The 19802-nt window shown below is 40.2% G+C and overlaps 1 protein-coding gene across 5 annotated transcripts in view; it reads left to right on the forward strand.

The window, feature by feature from the left end:
• kank4 (KN motif and ankyrin repeat domains 4) overlaps positions 1-19802 on the forward strand; it is a 74237-nt gene that overhangs the window by 16873 nt on the left and 37562 nt on the right. The window contains exon 1 of one of the 5 annotated variants that reach the window (XM_034210844.1): positions 1564-1981. The exons of 3 other annotated variants lie outside the window; for them this stretch is intronic. The gene's annotated coding sequence lies outside the window, so the exon portion shown is untranslated. Of the gene's footprint in view, positions 1-1563; positions 1982-18679; positions 18709-19802 lie in introns of those variants that run through there. One more of the 5 variants, XM_034210831.1, reaches the window with a different exon arrangement.

The raw sequence follows: 19802 nt of genomic DNA on the forward strand, positions 1-19802 counted from the left end.
GACTAATACATTGTTTTGGGTGTTTTCATATAAAAGGGCATTGGTTCACAACTGGGTTCTTATGGCAGCAGGCAATATATCCGAGTGTTAGTAAAAAGGCATTTTATGGTAACACTTGGTGACTGGCAGTCAGGATCAGGCAAACAAACACAGCAGACTTGGCAGGCAGAACACACACAGCTGGAAGGCAACAGGTAAGTGGCAGATATAGAAACAAAAATGGCTTGAAATCAGTAGAGACCTGTCACTGTTGCAACATTAGACAATCTGGCAAAAGATGAAAAGCAAAATCTATGACTGTTCTAATTCACGAGTTGATCCTTTGAGGTGTGCATTTCAGGAATGATTATGTTGAAGTGGGTTGACAAAGATGTATTTGCATATCCTGGCCTGAGCTGCATCCTGTGGAGGATTATTATTCACAGATACTCCAGAGTCAGAGGCATAAGAGGAGGGGGAAAGGGAAGGCACAGGTGTCAATGTGACACAATCAGACTAGATTGCAGCACTTGAACTGGCACACACCCACCATGAATGACTCCAGCTCCAAGATTGTATCATCAGGCAGTCCTCCATCTTCTCACTGTCCATCAGGGCCCGCTGTCTAAAGCCATCTGTCATTCTGAAATATAGCTTCTGAAGTATAATATTGATGTTGCAAAACTAGTTTTAGATATATTCCTTTTATCATTTTTGACAATATTGATAACAAATGAAGGAAATGAATAGATCACTATTAAGATGAACAAACTGTGAGTATTGTGACATAACTACTAAACTATTTGAGTTAATGCGCTCTGGCTCATTTTAATTTTCCCATTTAAATATTTGTTTTCCCACTAGGAAATTGTATTAATGCACTAGTAAAGTTGGGACGACATCGCTTCCCTGTGACTCTTTCATAGTGTAGCTCCAACGACACTTTTTGCGCAGACAGTGTTTGTTTAAAGTCCATTAGATGATTTCCTCTGTTTATGAGTCACTAAGTTGTTTTTAGACAGAGGCAGTATAATTGCAACAATAATGACTCATGGGGAAGAAGTTAATCTTTGAAGATTTTCACATAGATAGTTTATGTATGGGTTTCCATAAAGTATGTTGTCAGTGATGTTTATAGCTCCTGTATATACTGTATATAAATCCTAGAGTGAAGTTATGAAGAATAAAGGCTAACATTCAATTATACAAATACTGTGACAAGACATACTTCTATGTGACCGGCCAGCCTTTCTTCTTATGGCCCTTGCAGCTCGAGAAGTTGCTGACACAGTGCCATTATCTCCCTGTTCTCCCTGGTAACTAAAATCCACAGACAGCTCTCGATGTAAGCCAATCAGATAACAGATAGCCCCTAATTTTGAGTCAGTGCTGCGTGCCTTTCATCTTGCTGCTAGATGCATTTTGCTGGACAGATAGCATCCTGTGGAGTACTCTTTGCAGCATCTGAGGAATGGACATAATGACAATAAAGTAACAGAGGGGGGATCTTGTGCTTGATTCTAAGGAGGAGGAAATGAATGAATGTAGGCAAGAAAGGTGTGAGTTAGGGTGAGAAGTAAGGGAAGTTTGCAACAAATAGAAACAAAAGCATTGAGTAGGACTAGTGGAGGAAGGGAGGTTGGGAAAAAGGGAGACAGAAACCTTCTTTCAGCTCATGTCTCCACTGTCAGCTATAGCGAGGCCTGGTAGAGAAAACATTAAAGGAATGAATGAGTTTGAGAAGAAGAGAGAAAATGTCAGCAGAACATTCCAGAGGCCATGTTTCCCCCGCTATCTATCCTTCTGCCTGCATGTGTCCCCTCCAAATCAGATATTTCTATCAGTCAGCAGTGGGTTCCTGAAACACTGAGGCTCTATTCCTATCCAGCAAATCAGATGCAGAGAGATGGAGGAAGGGAAGGAGAGAGAGAAAAAGATAGAGGATAAGATGGAGAAGAAAAAAGCAAGAGGAGAAAACGGTGAGAGGAGGCAGCCGTGATGGGTGGAAGGGGAGTGAGTGAGAGAGCACAATCTGCACCCTGGATATAATTGGCATCTTAAATGAGGGTTTCTGTAGCACGAGTACACTCACTCTTCTGGGGAGATTTCATTGCACCGCAGTCATTTCCTTAGCAACATTAGGGTCTTAATGAAACTCTCGTCTGAGGCCCAGCCTCGGAGCAAATGAGTTTCCACACCGCCAGAATTTGGTTGTACCGCAAATTGTGCAGTGACGGAAGGCTTTCCTTTTCAGATAAGACTACTTGGTCGGCTGTCATTGTGTATTATATTAAGAGTAATGAATGTTTCAGATTGTCATGGTAAGGGTACAGATGTACTATCAGAATCAGACTGTTACGTATTTATGCCTATTGAAAGAACTATAAATACATATTAATTGACATCAAGATATTGAAATTGCAGAATGAAAATGGTTAAAAGTCCCTATCTAAATGCTACAGAATGCACTGTATATTGCACCTGTCAACAGAAAAACAAAGAAAAAGGGGGGAAAAAGGCTTTTAATGCTATGAGGCGTGAGTACATCACACTTTGTTCCTGCTGTGTGGTAATGCTTTCTCCCAAGAGCTAAAGTCAGCCTTCATTGTGGTACAAATACAAACCAAAAGTGACCCACTGACGCTTTGTTTTTCTGTGTCATGATGCCACCGCTGTGCATTGTCCACAGCTGACTAAGCCGCTTCACAGCTCTCTATGCAATGCGGCAATTTGGCCACAAGCCAGAGCCCCAGATTTGTCCTGAACCATTTCAGTGAGACATGCCAACTGTGGTTTAAAATGGAATGAAATAACTAACCTGAAACCTAATTTTAGTCAACAGGATTAAGCAGATGGGTTGTGTTTAGTATGTCTGTTAGGTCCAGTCCTATCATCTTTATCTCAGCTTCTTGCTCTTCTGCACTCTTATCTGGCACATCATCATAGGTGGCCATCTGTTTGTTTACTGTGCGAAGCGAAGGCTATCTTGACAACCTCTGTGTCTTTGATGTACCAGTAGATTTATGGTGTCAGTATATGTACAGTATGTGTGTTTATTCCCTCTCCTTTACCCAAGCTGCAAACATGATTCTCTCCTCCATCCTCTGTCTGAGCTGCAACACCATGCACATGTTTGACATGTATGCACAAATGGATGGAAAGAGGTCTGCACGAAAAAAAAGAAAGTCTCTTCCTTGCTCTTAGGTTATTTTTATCCTGAATGCTCGTAAGCTGTGTATTCCTTGTTGCGTGCATGTCCCTTAGTGACTTCTCTTTCCCTTTCAAATCTCTCCCTCTTTTTCCCTATCCACCCCCTCCCTCTTTCTATCCATCCATTCATCTGGGATGTGTGAAAGTGAGGCTAAGAGGAGAGATAAAAGGGTGGGGGGTTTCATCAAAGACACAGATACACACAGGCACACTAGTAGTGTAGTTGATGTTGGTTCAATACTGTGTTTTTCTTCCGTTCCGACATTCACATGTTCCACTTCCTGATGTATTTCTGATTAAATAAAAGGATTATTGTGCTTTTGAGTTTCATAATTTGGAAACAGTGTTCTGTATGTGTGTGTGGCATAGGGCCTAAAATGACCAGGATAAGTCAGTTATCAAGATACCATGACAGTGCTAGACACTGATTAGAGTGATAGATAGAATAGAGTGATATTGCTAGATTAGTGATTAGTGTGAGCATAAAAACACATTCTGCATGTGTTTGTTAGCACATACATACACACAAACAAACAATGACTAAAGCAGATCAAAAGTCTAATAATCAAGAAATGTCGCAAGTGACATCTTTAGATCTTTGGTCCAGACAACAGTTTGAAATCTCATATTAATGAAGTATACAATGATACAAAGCAGAGAGGAAGAAGAAAAGTCTGTATTTGAGAAGCTTGAACTAGAAGATGTTTCCCATGTCTAATAATGAAATTACTTAAATGATTAATTGATTACTGTCATCAATTAGTGTTACTGTTCAATAAATAATGAATGAGTCAAGTCATGGTTTAACAATGTTATTAATGTTCTGTTCTTCAGTTAAAATGACAGGTGAATGTAAAAAGTATGACACTTATTACCATGGCAGCCACAAATAATCGCTGAAGACTTAAATGCAATTTTTCTTGTAGCTGTCAACATTAAAATGTACTTTGCCTCACCAATGAGAAAATCCTCTCTGCAGCATCTTGAAATTGAATGAATTGTTGGTGGATTAAATGCAGTGCTGCTCAGGGAGGGGAGGGGGGCACGACGTCTCCAAGCCACAGCCCGTTTGACTCTTGACATACAGCTTTGTGAAGTGTTAAGCATGGCGGCGAATGGGAAGAGCATTACTGACAAGCAGAAAGAGCCCTGCTTTTGATGGGATTAGCACATTCACAGACAGGGACTAGTGCTTTAGATTGATTAAAGTGTAATCCTTGATGGATAATCAGGTTTCCTGATGTGACATGTGTGGCCGTAGCCATCATCTCTGTCTTACTAAACGCACATGAACACAAACATTGCCCTCCGTCACAGTCACCCTCTCTGTGCGCTCTCCTTCTTCTGTCAGATAGTGGAACAATAGTAAGCCCATGTTATGGTTTTTGTGCCTGTTTATGTCCAAGAGTTAGTGACGCCTTGCCTTACATGAGAAGATGATATGTCTAAAATACATAACAAACACGCAACAGGGCTCAACATAGGGTAGCAATTTTCTTATTCTAGACATGAGTCGTAATTATCTTGCGTCATCACTGGCACACTGGTACAACTGTGATTTACACAATCAATACATTCAAAGTTCAAGTAGAGCAATAGTGCTCAACAATTGCTGGCGTTGCATAGAACAACATAATATACTGCAACAACAGGAAGTCCTGCTGACTAACTAGGATTCTGCTAAATGTAATGAGCAGTTTTCAGTATTTAATGACAAGTCAATACATCAAATGAGATGAATGAATCATGAAAAGAATACTAAATGCAGTCCTAATTGTCAAAAAATGATACATCTATAGTATGCCTCAGTTGAGCAGTTTCACTGTGTTGTATGGCTATTAGCAGTTAGGTGGAATTTAGCAACCATCGACACACATAATAGTTTCCAGTTTTCCATGCTTTGTTGCCAGATGTGTGACTCATGGGAGCATTGTGCATGAGGGACACTGACAGCATGGAACAGAGGTCAACTATCAGTAGTTATTCAGGCACCATCATGATGGGAAAAAACGCTCCGAGCTCTGTAGAGTCTCTGAGCGATAGCCTGAAGTATGGGAACAGAGGAAGAAGGCTATTTATTTTTAGAATCATATACTATGGTCTGGGCGAATTCAGCTGTAATGTATTCATAATGTTCTGAGGGAGATTCAAATCTGATTATATTGGGTTTTGTGGTGACTGTGGGTTATAGCTTTGAGTATGGGAACACTGTCGCAGTATATAACACAGGCTCTTGTATTAGCACGCTTAACTGTTTATTCTGGTATTCATACTGTAGGATGTGGATGAAATAGGCAACAGAAGAAATGGTAACAAAGTGGATAGTGAGAGAATAACAGAAAACAAAGACTGGTAGTACAAACCGGCAATTAGGAGAGGAGAAGCAAGGGGGAAATACATAATACAACACCCGGGCTATTTATTCCATCTTCACACAACACTACAAACGGTGATTATGTACATTTGCTCAGCCATCTCTCCTTGTTCATTTTCATCTCACAAGTAACTGTTTTGCACAAGTATGTCTTTACAATCAGGCCCCAAGTCCTAAACTTTGAGCTTCAACAAGTCTTACATTTGCTCTTCACAGATTCAGACACATTTTGCTTGATGCAATTAGTACCAGTATGAAATGATTTTAGGTATATTCTTTCCAGCAGACGACCAGTAATCCTGACATTTGATTGGATGCTGTCAGATTGGTTCATAGATTAAATCTGGGGTGTCTAATAGCGGTAACATGTGTTGATTAGTATGTGGCTATATGATTTTTAAATATATATAATCATCTTTGGTGTTGGGGAAGTATTTTCCAATCAAAAGGCTTAAATCCAAGAAAAATGTTGTGTCATCTGTGGTAAAGTCCAAGTCAAGCTGCAAGTCTTGTTTTATGTTCTCAAGTCAAGTCATCAAATACATGATTCAAGTCCACACCTCTTTCTTTTTGTTCAAGGATTTCATTATATCATAGAAACTCAAATACATTTTAATCAGAATAATATACATATATATATATATAGGAGTAGATCCAATATGAGCTAATGCTGGTGTGTGTCAAAATGAAGTGACAGAGATTCACTATTGTTTCACCACTTTTCTCTAATAATCTACGTGAAAGGATTTGGCAAGCTTTGCATGATAACACATGGATTTTTTTTTTATTGCATAATTTGCTTATAACACTTTCTAGATAATCGCTTCTGTATGTTTTTCTGTTCTTGCTGTCTGAATCCTTTGCTGAATCTCTCTTTGCTCCTCTTTCGGACACACTGGCCTCAAACAGAGTTCATCTTGCCCATCTGTACTGATGTCTCTGGCCATCTGCTTTCTCTCTAAACCTTTTGACAGTGCTAAATGTTACTCAGTGCTTTCGATGGAGAGGCAAGCAGATTAAGCTTTATTACGTTTTTCCCCTTCACATTATTCACAGTGTGTGGAGGTTAGAGAAGTAACAGATGGTTTTCTCACATCAGCATCAGGAAGAGAAGGATAGTTGGATTTGAAGGGCACTTCCCTTAAGGTGATTTTCCAATGAACATGCAGCGCAGGTTTTGCATTGGTATGCTAATCTGTTGCATCCTGTTTCTCAATTGACATATTGGAGACTGCTCACTTCATTTTGATTGATCGTGGGAAATAATGTCAGCCATGTGATTGACTGGTCGCTTGTCCAAAATGTCCTCGCCTCTGGCCCCTCAAGACCTAAAACAGCATGATCCATGATCCATTCATCTATTACCCTCTTAAGGTGGATGGATTGGTGTGTCACATAGCTGTGCCCGGCTATTGTCAGCATAAACTCTACATTGTATTGTATGTATGACATATAGAGCAGCTTTGATGAATTTGAATTGATTCTTGTATTTTTCTCCCTTGAGCATGCTTTGTTTTTCAAGAGGGTGGCAGGTTGTTGGACCGTTTCTCCAAAGGTCGTTCTATACATTGTTAACTGCTCTTACAACCAACAACGTCTTGTTGTCTGAATGAGTTGTCCAGATTTGGTGTCTGTACTTTAACCTGCGCTCCCCAACTATATTATATATTGTCAACTTTGACTCCACCCTTTCCTTCCACTCCCACATCAAGTGGGCGGCTGTGGCTAAGTGGATAGAGTGCTGGACTTCGAATCAGGGGGTAGCAAGTTGGAGTCGCACTGCAGTCAGCATGTCGTTGTGTCCCTGGGCAAGACGCTTCACCCCAAAATGGCCCCTGTGGGGATTGTCCACAGTACTGAATGTATGTAAGTCGCTTTGGATAAAAGCGTCTAACAAATGACATGTAATGTAATGTAATCAAGTCTGTCACCAAATCTGCCTTTTTCCATTTAAAGAACATTGCCAGACTCCGACCATCAAAAACCTTAGTCCATGCTTTCGTCACCTCCCGCTTGGACTACTGCAATGGTGTCCTGTTTGGGGTACCCAACAAAACCCTGGACAGACCCACCTCCACTGGCTGCCGGTCAAGTCCTGCATAACCTATAAAGTCCTCCTCCTTACCTACAAGTCCCTCCATGCCCATGACACCCAGTACCCCCCCCCCCCGGAGATCCGTAACATCCCCACGGTTGACGCCTTCAAAAGGGCCCTCAAGTCCCATCTGTTTGCCAAGGCCTTCGGCCCCTAATTTATTTGTTGTTTTTTCTGTCTGACTGTTTGTCTGACTACCTCTTGTTTTTGTTTTTACGCCTGTTTATCTCTGTAAAGCGACCTTGGGTCCCATGAAAGGCGCTATATAAATCTAAGCTATTATTATTATTATATTGGCAACCAGCGCTGAAGGCAGGAATATAGAAGTACTGGGTAGATAAACTATTGTTACTCCCCAAAAGTCCTTTCCATTTAGGGCTCTGTAAGGATTACAGCAATGGAATACAATATTGAACCTAGAACATTTTACAGGTGCTGGTAGGCAGAGATTAAGACTAGATTAATTGCCCTCTGGCTTCAGTTCTTTTCATTTAGAAACCAAAGAGTAATTTTTGTTTTTCTTGAATTTTATTTTGAGACTGTTTAAGACTGTTATTATATAAGTCAAAATGTAAATGCTAAAAATGTGCTTGCCATAGCCTCTCATTGTTTCATATCTTTCCTGAAGATAATTGGAAGACATCACTTGGGGCTAAATGGAGCTATGATGGACACTTGTCACTGTCTGATATTTCATAAACTTAACGATAAATCCATTAATTCCTTGCTGTGCAGCTTGATTAAAATGTGGTTACTATAGTCTCACTGTGAGCTGGTATTAACTATAAACTATTTGTGTCTTTAATGGAAAGGGGCTCGATAAAGTGTTCATTATTTGCATCTCTATTGACACCCTTCAGTAGCTCTACTTATCTTGAGTGTGAAGGTCCAAAAAAAAACTCAAGCCCTCCCTACTGTAGGTAGCATCCTTCTTTTTACCATCTTCCAAAGCTGTTATTGAAAAGCAGCTTTCACAACTCTGTTAGGGTGACAGCCGTCCATGTATTTCCCAGGTCAGTAGTCCAGTGGGGGGGGAAACGTACAAAAGTGAAAGAGTATTAAGTTGTCATGGTGTTGTGGCCATAGTGGTGAGATAGAGGAGCAGCAAAAGAGAGCAGAGGCATAAAGCAGAGACAGGTTAGAGAAATGCACTCAGCTCAGCAGCTAAAATAAGAGAGGCAGGAAACAAACATGGCTTCTTCCATACTGAAGAGAGGGATACAGTTATGGTTCCCTTTGGAGAGCAGGGGAATCCCACTGAGGTGACCAGCTCCCAGAATCCACCGCTGCCAGTTTCCTGTTTGTGGTTCTTCTTGATGTACCATATGACCATCACTATAATTTGGTGGGAAAGCATATTCAGTACATACATTATGATTTTTTTCACATTATCTCCTTTGCTCTTGTACCTTCACTTTAAACCCAGGCAACATTTATTGAAATCAACATAAAGGCAATACTGCTCATTTGAATAATCGTGATATTTTATAATACTAATTATTGCAGAGCAGTACATTCAAATCAGCAGTCATGTGCATGAGCTAGAACAGAGGGTTGTCTAAACTGAGCCAAGCTTTCACAGATCATGTCCTGTTCTTTCTCCCTTTTGAGCGCCTTCTGCTACCATCTCTTTTTGGACAGCAACATGACTTTATCAGTTTTCTCCTTGGCTGCTAGGACTCTATCATTTAAAGTAATTTATTTTGCATGTGAAAACAACATTTTAAAGTTTGGGTTATCACAGCTAAAGCAGGTGCATTGTGCCGGCCACCCTGTTGGCAGTGACAAGTACATCAAGGATCCTGTGTTATGCAGCATCACCCAACCAATTACCTCCATGTTGACTTCAAGGCAAGGATATCAAATTATGAAATGTTCTACGTGACATCCAATTTTCTACTTCTTTTATCTGCACTATTTCTAGACATCTGCCTCTAGTCAAGCTAGACCAAACAAAGTCTCTGTTTTTTTAATTAGCTTCTTCCTGGCCAACCCATTGCGTTCTCTCCATTTTGATTTTTTGCTGAAATTCTTTGATTTTTTGCTGAAATTCTGACTGACCCAGTGCCTATGTCCTTGTCATGCCTGTGTCCTTCTATAGTCTTACAAAATGTTAGTGGTCTTTTTGATGCTAATTTGGCGTCAAAGCTGCTGAATGTGGCAGCTAAAAAGCTAAAAGCCTGAGCTGCAGTTCCCCTAACGCAGCGTCCACACGGCGGCATGCGTGTCTGACGCTCGACCAACAACCAATCACATGAATATCCCGCCCCGGACACACAAGCACGCGGTTTGATTGGCTAGAGCTTGTACTGGCATATGATTTGATTGTCTGACGCTTCCGTTGAAGCTTCAAAAGTTGAAGCTTCAAAAGTTGAACATTGCTCAACTTTTGAAGCGAGCAAAGCGAAGCAACGCGAAGCAACGCGAAGCAACGCGAAGCAACGCGAAGCAACGCGAAGCAACGCGAGCAAAGCGAAGCGACGCTCCCACAATGCAGTTTGGCAAAGTGTGACATCACCCCATTCAAAGTGAATGGGCAGAAGCGTTGAAGCTTCAACGCACGCTGTCGTGTGGACGGGCCGCAATAGCCACAAAATGCTGGCTTTATGGAATCGTGCACTGTACAAGGGAAACCCATGTCAATAAAATATTTTGCCCAGAAGTGGAGACATTCACACTTGATTCACAGATGTCCCATTAGATTACACTTCAACCCATTGGCCAAAACTCAATGTTTTGCTCCAAATAACCAACAAGATGAAAGTTGTTGACAAATCTAACTCCGGGCATCAAAACATCACTTCAGGAAGCTATGACAAATATCAAAGGGACTACCTCACTGTTCAGTGCTGCAGGATTCCCTCTGGGATTCAGCAGGACTGAGGCAGTGTTGTAAACATGTAAACGTGGCTGAATCTTAGTTGCGACCCATAGTTTTATGAGCACTCTCAATGCAAGTGGAATCCTTCCACTGTTTTTTCACTTGTCTGTTTTGATTTATCATTAAACAACGTTATATTTTAGTTGCTATAAAGACAGTGATTTGGTTTCAGATGGAACTCAGTAATGATCTCACAAATCACAAAGTGTCAAAGCAGAAGCATGTAACGTATGTGTCTGTGCATACGAGTGTGTTATGCAAAGTTGTGCCATGTGTACGTGACAGAGACACTAAGAATGTGTCTCTCTGTCACTTCTGAGTCTTCCCTCTTTGTCTCACAGTGAACCTAAATACATTCTCATTTCATTTAACCAGAGAGCAATCCAAGCCTATTTAAAGAAACTGGTAATTTGTGAAGCTTTGGAAAAAAAATGAAAATAAAATGTCTCTCTGCTTTCTCTCTCTGGTTAAGACTGGTTGATATAGATGTCTGTGCAGTTGAGGTAAGGGAGAAGGGACTTGAGAATATAAGCTTCTCTCTTTTTCCTAAAATGAAGAAATAATTAGGATATGATGAGTACTGTGAGATTTATAAACTCATTAAGCTCCACAGTAGCAGTTTAAGCCATGTTGTGGCTATTAATATGCTCTAAAAGACACAGTAGCAACTGCAATTTGATGTTTCTACAACCTTGTGTGTGAGTTTGCATGCATTTCTATAATCTGGACCTCAGATCAACCCTTGAGTCTTATTACTGCATTTAACTATAGTTTATTTGTATAGTTTAGAGCTGATATGTAATACATTTTCAAGTTGAAGACCTTTGATTCTGGCATTCAACAACACTACAAGATGCCTTTTTTCCTGTTTAATTGCAGCTTACTCCAATTTGTTTTTGCCTCCAGTCTTTCTTTTGTGTGTCCTCCGGCTTCACTGTGACGTATTCCTGACGTCAGCACTGAAGGAGTCAATACAACTGAGTTGTCAGGGCTAATGGTTGCTGCTAGCAACAGAGTGCTGAGACACAGTTTGATTATTTTTACATACATTTATTTGCTAAATCGTGATACAAACACGATTTATGTTGGTAAACTTCAATATTTATGTTGTCATAATGACGATCTTGATAGTGTTCTGACTCTAGTTATCTAAGGCATCACTTTCAATTCAACACCGACATGAGTGATGTTTAAAATCCTTCAGCAACAAAGTATTCTCAGGGGTATATTCACGGTGCTTTAGCAACCCAGAGATTAGTCACATGACCACTGCAGAGACTAATTAAGCAGGACTCCCATCATCAGGGGAAATGGTGTCTCTGAAAACATTATATTCACGTGTCTATAGATTGTGTGAGTAAATGGGAAAGAGAAATGGAGAATGAAAGTGACCTTGGCAACCCTTTCTTTCCCTCTGTCTCATTTCTCCTTGAAGCGAAGAGTAGGAGGCAGTAAGGAGAGGAGTGGGAGACGGATTTCATTTGATATCTCCCCCCCTGCTCAGGGAATACACCCTCCTCTCTCAGCCCAGCTATCTGTGTGTCTTTTTCTTTGGTTTAGAGCAGAATAAAAGCTGCCCTTGGAATTAATGACTTGGATCCTCGTCTCCATTAACATGGAATCTACACATGATCTGTTTAGGGATCATGGATGGATTTTACGGGACTGTCTGACCTCTATGAAACCTTAAATTAAAATCAAGCTGAGAATAGTGCACTAAATGATGGTTTAGGGTACTATTAAAGTACACAAACTTTGTCTTGTCTTGCCTAAGAGCTGTTGTTCACTTGAGCAGTGTCCTTGTGACATAAACAGTAGACATGTTTCAAGGAGACTTTCATTATCTTCCGAACTTCCTGATACTAACATCTTCACGTTTGACCGAACTTCCTCACGCTGCCTCATTCACTGGTGTAGCAAGTGGTGAAAGCACTAATCAATATTTTCCCTTTGCCTCTTGTAGCTGTTACTAGGAGATACATTGGCTAGAAGCTACACAAATAAATTGGGCCTCTCAAGTGGTAGCCTATACTGCTCTATACTTGCAATTCCCTGTATACAATAAAATAAGTAAGAAACACAATGACGACGTGGTTTAAGTGCGTAGTGTGAGCAATTTAAATGCCCGACTGTTGATGTATAGAAATAAAGACATCTGGCAGTAAGCTTTGTCAGTACAAAATAAGGAAAATAAAAGATGAGAGCAGGAAAGCTCAGAGGGAGACACTCAGACAGAAAGAAGACAATAGTATTCGACTGCAGCGTAATGATTTGACAGAATGTGCAAGCTGTGGCTCAGAAGAAATATGTATTGTCTTGTACGTCAGAAAGGCTTTTTGTATCTGTTATTTTTTTCCCTTTTCTTCACTCATGCATTGTTAGTCTGAACCAGCAATTAGCTCCACAAGCAGCACCTGTGCCACTGAGTGTGACCCATTTAAAGACCCTGCAGACCCACACAGGTGTTTGCATTCATTCTGGCTGATTAGACCTCTGCTCAGGTGGAGACTGGGAAGAGAAGGCTGGTATGTGAGGGCACCACCTACATACATTAATTAAGGACGATGGAAGTGAAAGGAGTAGTCCGGAGGAGGAATGGTATTCAGATTTTAGAGGGTAATTATACAGTCTGTTATTGTAAAGCATGTTAAAGGGGCCTACTGAATTGTGCAAACAGGTTTAAATTGAAGACTGTTTAATGGAGAATAGTTTTGTAAATCCTTTTCAGTGGTTTACAGTTGTAGGTTATTTAAAAGCAAGATTCGAAATGTATCCACACTGTTTTTGTTTTCTTTGTTGTTTTTTGTTGTGTGTTTTATTTTCAGTTTTAACTGTACTTTTGAGATAATTGGGCATACGGGTGTGCCCTCAGTGATTCAGCATAATTTGAATAAAGGATGAATAAATAAATGAATTATTGAATTTAGGTCAAGGATCGAGAGAGCTCAGAAAGGGGTTGTAGGGTTGTAGTATTATACAGACAGGATTAAAATTATCTGAAAATGGAGGCAATTTTGGATATTGTCTGCCTTGCATAGATTCACAATCACTCATATAAACACACAATGAATTGGTGGTGATTAGCCACCTTTTTTTAACTTTGAACAGTTTCAATATATGCATTCTGATAACCTCATCAATCATCCTGAATCTTGTCTCTGTTCTTTTAATATGTAAATCTTTCTGACATTGGCTCAGAGTTTAATATTTGTTTTTCATGTTATCACTAACAATAGGAGGGTGTAAGTATACATATGCTGTCCATCAGTCATCACATATCGTCCAAAACCAATGCATATAAAGACAACAAATGACTTCAAAAAATGATTTTTCCCTATTTCATGATAAATACATGTCTCCACAAAGTATAGAATATAACAATTATATCTAAGAAAGCACAAGGTGCAACTAAGGCAGTTACAACCCTGTGACCAATACTCTCTTCATCTTAGTTCAGCAAGATGCGAAAGTGATGGATTATGCCCGAGTCGCAACGGAGTGGAAAATCAATTTCCCCCTGAGAAAACGTTACTCTTACATACATTACATTTCACGCTACATGGCACAGACTGAGATGTTTTATTTTCAGATTTTCAATTTTCCTCACGGCAAAGCAGAGGCGGGCTGATGATTAAATAAAAGTAGGAGTTGGTTAACGAGGTGAAAAATATGGAAGTTCAAAGCCACAGCCGAGTTTCACAGAGTTGGGTAATAGTCATTAGGAAAGAGAAAGGGAAAAGAGGAGTGGAATAAAGCTTGGGGTGGTTTTATTCCTTCACTACATACCTGCACTACAGACAGGTTAGGTGACCCTCCTGGATTTTAATATTCAAAAGGGTAGCTGGTCTGAAATATGCACCTTGACAAAAATGATATTGTTTGAAATATTTCTCAAAGGATATGCACTACTAATCTCGTAAATGGATTTAATTGAGGCCCCATTTAGTCAGTATTTGATGATGTCTAGCAATGCAAACAAGCATTAGATTGGCACTGGCTACAGACAGAACAATTATTATAAAATGAATCAGTAGCAGATTCATAAATAAATCGTCCTTAAAATGAGAATTGTATTTGGCTGACTCTGGGTGGTGTCAGAATGCATGCCAGAATCCACGAGTAACCTTGTTTTTATAAACCAGATGATGAATATAATCTCTGTTTCACATGTGAGGTTAAGAATATGTTCTCTTCCTTAAAAAAACATGTTTTATGCAAATAATGAATAAGGGAATTTCAAACATTTCTCTGAAATACAAGTCAACATTTTAAAGAAGGATGTTTGACTTTCCATAATATTACTAGTTAAGTTTGTGGTTAAATGTATGTTACAATTCTCTACAGCTCTCATTTTTGTTACACTGTATACTGCAGTTACTGACTAATCATATGGGGATTTCAAAAACAATAAAAGTACTTAGAAAACCTTTATGGTATTGTTAAATCCAGCATACTAACCTGTTTTGTGATGAAAAACATTGAGAATATAGTTATCGTTCTTTCGAGCTCAGAACAAGATATGCTTATTTTCTTTCTCATTCTACTGCAAAGACTCAAAATCCCCTCAGCAATCATTTTAATCTATTATATATAGTGTTATACATTCATGGCATTATATAACATTGAGTATAGTGTAAAAGCAATTGTGTAAAATGGCATATCAACAGCATTCCACTGGCTATAATGTTGGGCAGTATGATTCAAGCCCTTGCCCTTTATGTAATAAGATACGCATATCAAGCATGTTTGAAAAAGATAGCCCGGCACGAGACATTGTCTGAGAATATTGCACTAAGAATAAGGAAGTTGTTTTTAAACGTGCATAGTTGACTTTACATTGTCTCCATCGTTCTCTCTCTCTGTCTGACTTTAAGAAGGGGTAAAGCCTCTGGCCTGTTTCTCAGCTAGAATGTTTAGTTGCTTACTTATTCCCAGCTCACCGCATTGTTACGGCAGAGATAGAAGGCTTCTATTATAGCTGTGAGAGACAGAATGAGGTGAGTTGAACAGAGGTTTAGCAACATAGGCAGATAACTACCCCCCCCCATAAGACATTGTTTTTGATAGATTTGGGGTATGAAGAACATGTGGGATTCAGCCCCAGAAAAGGGAGATGGGTAAGAGGAAATGATGTCCCCATTGTACACATCTGCGAGTGTGTGTTCCTCTCATTTGTGCATGCACTAAAGCTGGCGTTAATAGGGGTAATATGTGCTATTTGTGTTTATTTGTGTGCATGGTGTGCAGCTTTGGCTGTATCCACTAGCTGATGTGGCAGCTGACAGACTGACAGATGGATGCGCAGTAGTCGCAGCATCTCTCCAGTATCTCTGGGGTACGCAAACTCAGGGCTGTCAATCTAAAAATCAAGTAGCTACACTTTGCAGCAGAGCTGGGCAAAGATTTAGCAAGACCCACTGAAAACGCTTACAGCGCAAGATCAAAAGCACTTAAAAGTTGGTTAATTAAAACGAGTGCAGGGACGGGATCGGAGAGAAAAAGAGTACAGGCAAGCAGAACTCTGCTCAAAAAAATGAGCTTGCTTTAAATTCTCATAAAATAAAAGATATACCATGCCGACACTAGTCTAGCTAATGATGTATCCGGCTGGCAGCAAGAGAGAAATGTAATGTAAAAGCCTGTCCAATACTCAACATCCCCTCATCAACGTCTCTCTCTTTCCTTTCCCTCTTTATGTGGTTTCATCTCCTATCATCACTTTGATTCATTTCACTTCTCTTCAAGCACTTTGTGTTTCCCTGTTTTATCTGACTGATGTACCTCCACTCTCTCCTCTCAAAATATCCTAATTGCTTTCCCACTAATGTTTCCCGTCATCCTCCTCTCTCACTATGATTAAAGACACAGCCACATTTAAAAACATTTTTAAATAGGTAGTCTAAAAGGCATGGAGACATTGGGACTAATATGCAATATTGCCATAATGGGAAGAACAAATCAAATCAAATCAAGTTTTATTTATATAGCACATTTATAAACGATTTTTGGTCGAGCCAAAGTGCTGTACATATAATAAAAATAGCCTACAGTAGAGACACTTTACAGCAAATACAACAGCACAGATTGTTCAGAATATCAGTATGAGAAAAACGACACCCTCTATCCTTAGACCCTCACATCGTACAAGGAAAAACTTCCAGAGAAAACCCACAGTTTAAGGGGAAAAAATGGGAGAAACCTCAGGGAGAGCAACAGAGGAGGGATCCCTCTCCCAGGACGGACAGACGTGCAATAGATGCCGTGTGTACATCGAAGAGATAATACATTTGACAGCATATAGACCGAATGTTTGGAAATGCATGTGTCTGTAATAAGAAGATGAATCCACGAGGATGTCAGCTACAATCCTGAGGAAGCCATCAGGGAAGCAGCATGACGAGACCCAAGGCAGGACCGCAGAGACAGGTTCAGCCACGACCCGAAGTCCACGACTTAATCCAGAACTCAGTACTCAACAGTTACAACTTCTTCTTATTCTGAATAATGATTTGTTAATGCATTATTTCAAAAATGCTTGTTCACAAGTCACCCCACACTATAACCATATGCCAAACACCTACTTTTGTTTTGTGGAATATAGAAGTTAGACCAGATCTAAACAGGGGGTTATGTTAAAGGTCCCCTATTATACTGTTTTTCATCGTTATATTATAGGTCTCAGATATACAAAACATGTCTCTGAAGTGTTTGGCTCCAAATACCAAACAGATCATTGTAGCATCCCATAATCCCCTCTGTTTCAGCCCTGATTCAAAAGTGCTGATTATCTGTCTGTTACTTTAGATGAAAATAAGGAGCCACTCCCCACGCCCCTCTGAGAGATATTTCAGTGTGTCCTCCCCCAAGCAAGGACACACACAACCACTCAGAAGCGCCAACCAGTGTTGTAGTTGGGATCTTTTTTTACTAGGTGGACGCTATTTTTTAATTAAGTCATCCCAAACAATGCCACAAGTGCGCACGCGCAGTGCACTCACAAAACGGGCAGACAGCTCTACAGAAACTACCGGACGTGCAATTCTTTTTTTTGTTTTAGGACGTGCGATATTAAGTAGCCAAGTGAAATCAAACACGTCATGTTACAATTATTTTGCTGCTTGCTACAAAAGGAAAACTTGCGCAGCTCTCATGTCAGGGATACTTGAGTGAGTGACATGCAGGCTCTGCATGCACAGCAAACCACCAATCACAACCATTCTTCATCAGATCACGAGCTAGCTCAGATTGTTGCTCTGATAACTTAAGATCCAGAAGTCCGTGACTAAAATCCTTCATCCGGTTAAATATCGTTTAAAAAATACCAATTGTATAGCATTAAAGTTCAAGAAAGGATGTTTTGCGGACCAAAAAAAACGGTCTTTTCTTCAATTCCTGTATTTTTAATTTCGCAATATATATCACAGGGGAAGAAAATATCGCAATGTCAGTTTTTTCCAATATCGTGTAGCCCTAACTCTCACACACACACACACACACACACACACACACACACACACACACACACACACACACACACACACACACACACACACACACACACACACACACACACACACATACACACACACACACACACACACACACACACACACACACACACACACACACACACACACACACACACACACACACACACACACGGGGCTGCCCTTCACACAGGCTTAAAATCAAGTCGCCATTATTACAACAAATACACACTTGCAACTGATAACACTGGCAATGATTTTATATTTATTAGACTATTACAAAAAATCATGCTTAAAAAAACAATGGAACAGCGAACTAATCACAGAATTAATCAAACTTCATCATGGCACAGCGGCCAAACGTTATCACAGACACAGGTTACATAGGCGCGCACCCTGCGCATTTTCCCACATAAGAGAGGTCACAATTACATTGCTACAGATTTAATCTCCGAACCCTCTCCATAACAAGAGAAAAGCTACACTCACCATTAGAAGGGCCTTGCGCTCAGCAAAGCCGTCAACAACGCTGCTCAGGTCTAACTTCCGGGCTCTGCTGTTCTCTATTGAGAGTGTTGCCAATCCACTGAGTCATTCTTGTCCCATGCTGCTTCTTAAATAGCCTACGTCTTAATCAATTTGAGCTTTGAGAATGAGCGTTCTGCGGTCGCAACAATGACAGGTATGGTCATTCATGTTTTCCAGTATTTTTTTCTGTCTAATTTTGTAAGTTTTTTCTCCTTGTTCTCTCTTGTCCTTTCTCTTTTGAGCGCAGCTCTTGTGTTTTGGTTTGCTGTACATTATAAATGCAAGCTATTCAATTTGTTATAATGCTGCCGAACTTTCTGCTGCTATAGCTATATAGTATACTATCTTTTTTTTCAAAATCAAAAGTTATAAGTAGGCTATAGCCTACTTATAACTTTTGATTTTGAAAAAAAAGAAATATATTTATTTTTTTGCATGGGTCCCTGGCCGGCTCGATAGTTACGCCACTCAGCCCATTCCCTTTTTCACTCTGTAATATAGCTGTATGATATTTCTGGATTTTCCCATTGTGTTATTTTCTCCATTATTTCCTAATTACTCTTATATTATCAACCTCTCTCTTTATGTGTCACTCCTCTCCCTTCTATTGCTCTTCAGCCTGACCCATTTCTTTTTTTAGCACCACTGGAATATCCCAATACATAAAGAAAGGCCAGTCAACATCACAACATCTAGTGTTGAACCCAGCAGGCCTCACGTCTGTCCAATATCCCACTGCTGCTCTTTGTGCAGCCTTTTAGCCTGCGGTGCTATGCTGCGTTCAGTTAGCTCCTCAGTGTGTCGAGACAGATTATAGAATAAGAGAAGAAAATCACAGAAGCAGACAGAGGTGGAAAGACAAGGAGGTTGTAGAAATGAAAGGCTTTGGCCACAACTCTCTTCTTTGGAGCCGCAGGCATCAGCTCTACAATGCCAATAAACAAACCTCTCCCCTTTGGCTGCACTTCATCCTCAAGATTAGTTTGACACTCTGGCTTTTCAAGATAGGTAACCACAGAGAGTGAGAGGAAAGATAAGAGAGCGGGTGTGACACGCAAAGAGGGCCGTGAGCTGGACTTGAACCCATGATTTCACCCATGAAGCACATGGTAGAAGCTCAGCCAGCTCAGCCAGCTCACCAGCCCTGCATGCTTCTACATCCTACTCGTTTTCTCTCCTTATTCTCATCCTTCCTGAAATAATCTCCCCTCGATTCTAAAAACACTAAATGGGAATAAAACGCCTGAG

Source organism: Gymnodraco acuticeps, unplaced genomic scaffold (genome assembly GCF_902827175.1).
Source record: "Gymnodraco acuticeps unplaced genomic scaffold, fGymAcu1.1, whole genome shotgun sequence".
Classification (NCBI taxonomy): Eukaryota; Metazoa; Chordata; class Actinopteri; order Perciformes; family Bathydraconidae; genus Gymnodraco; species Gymnodraco acuticeps.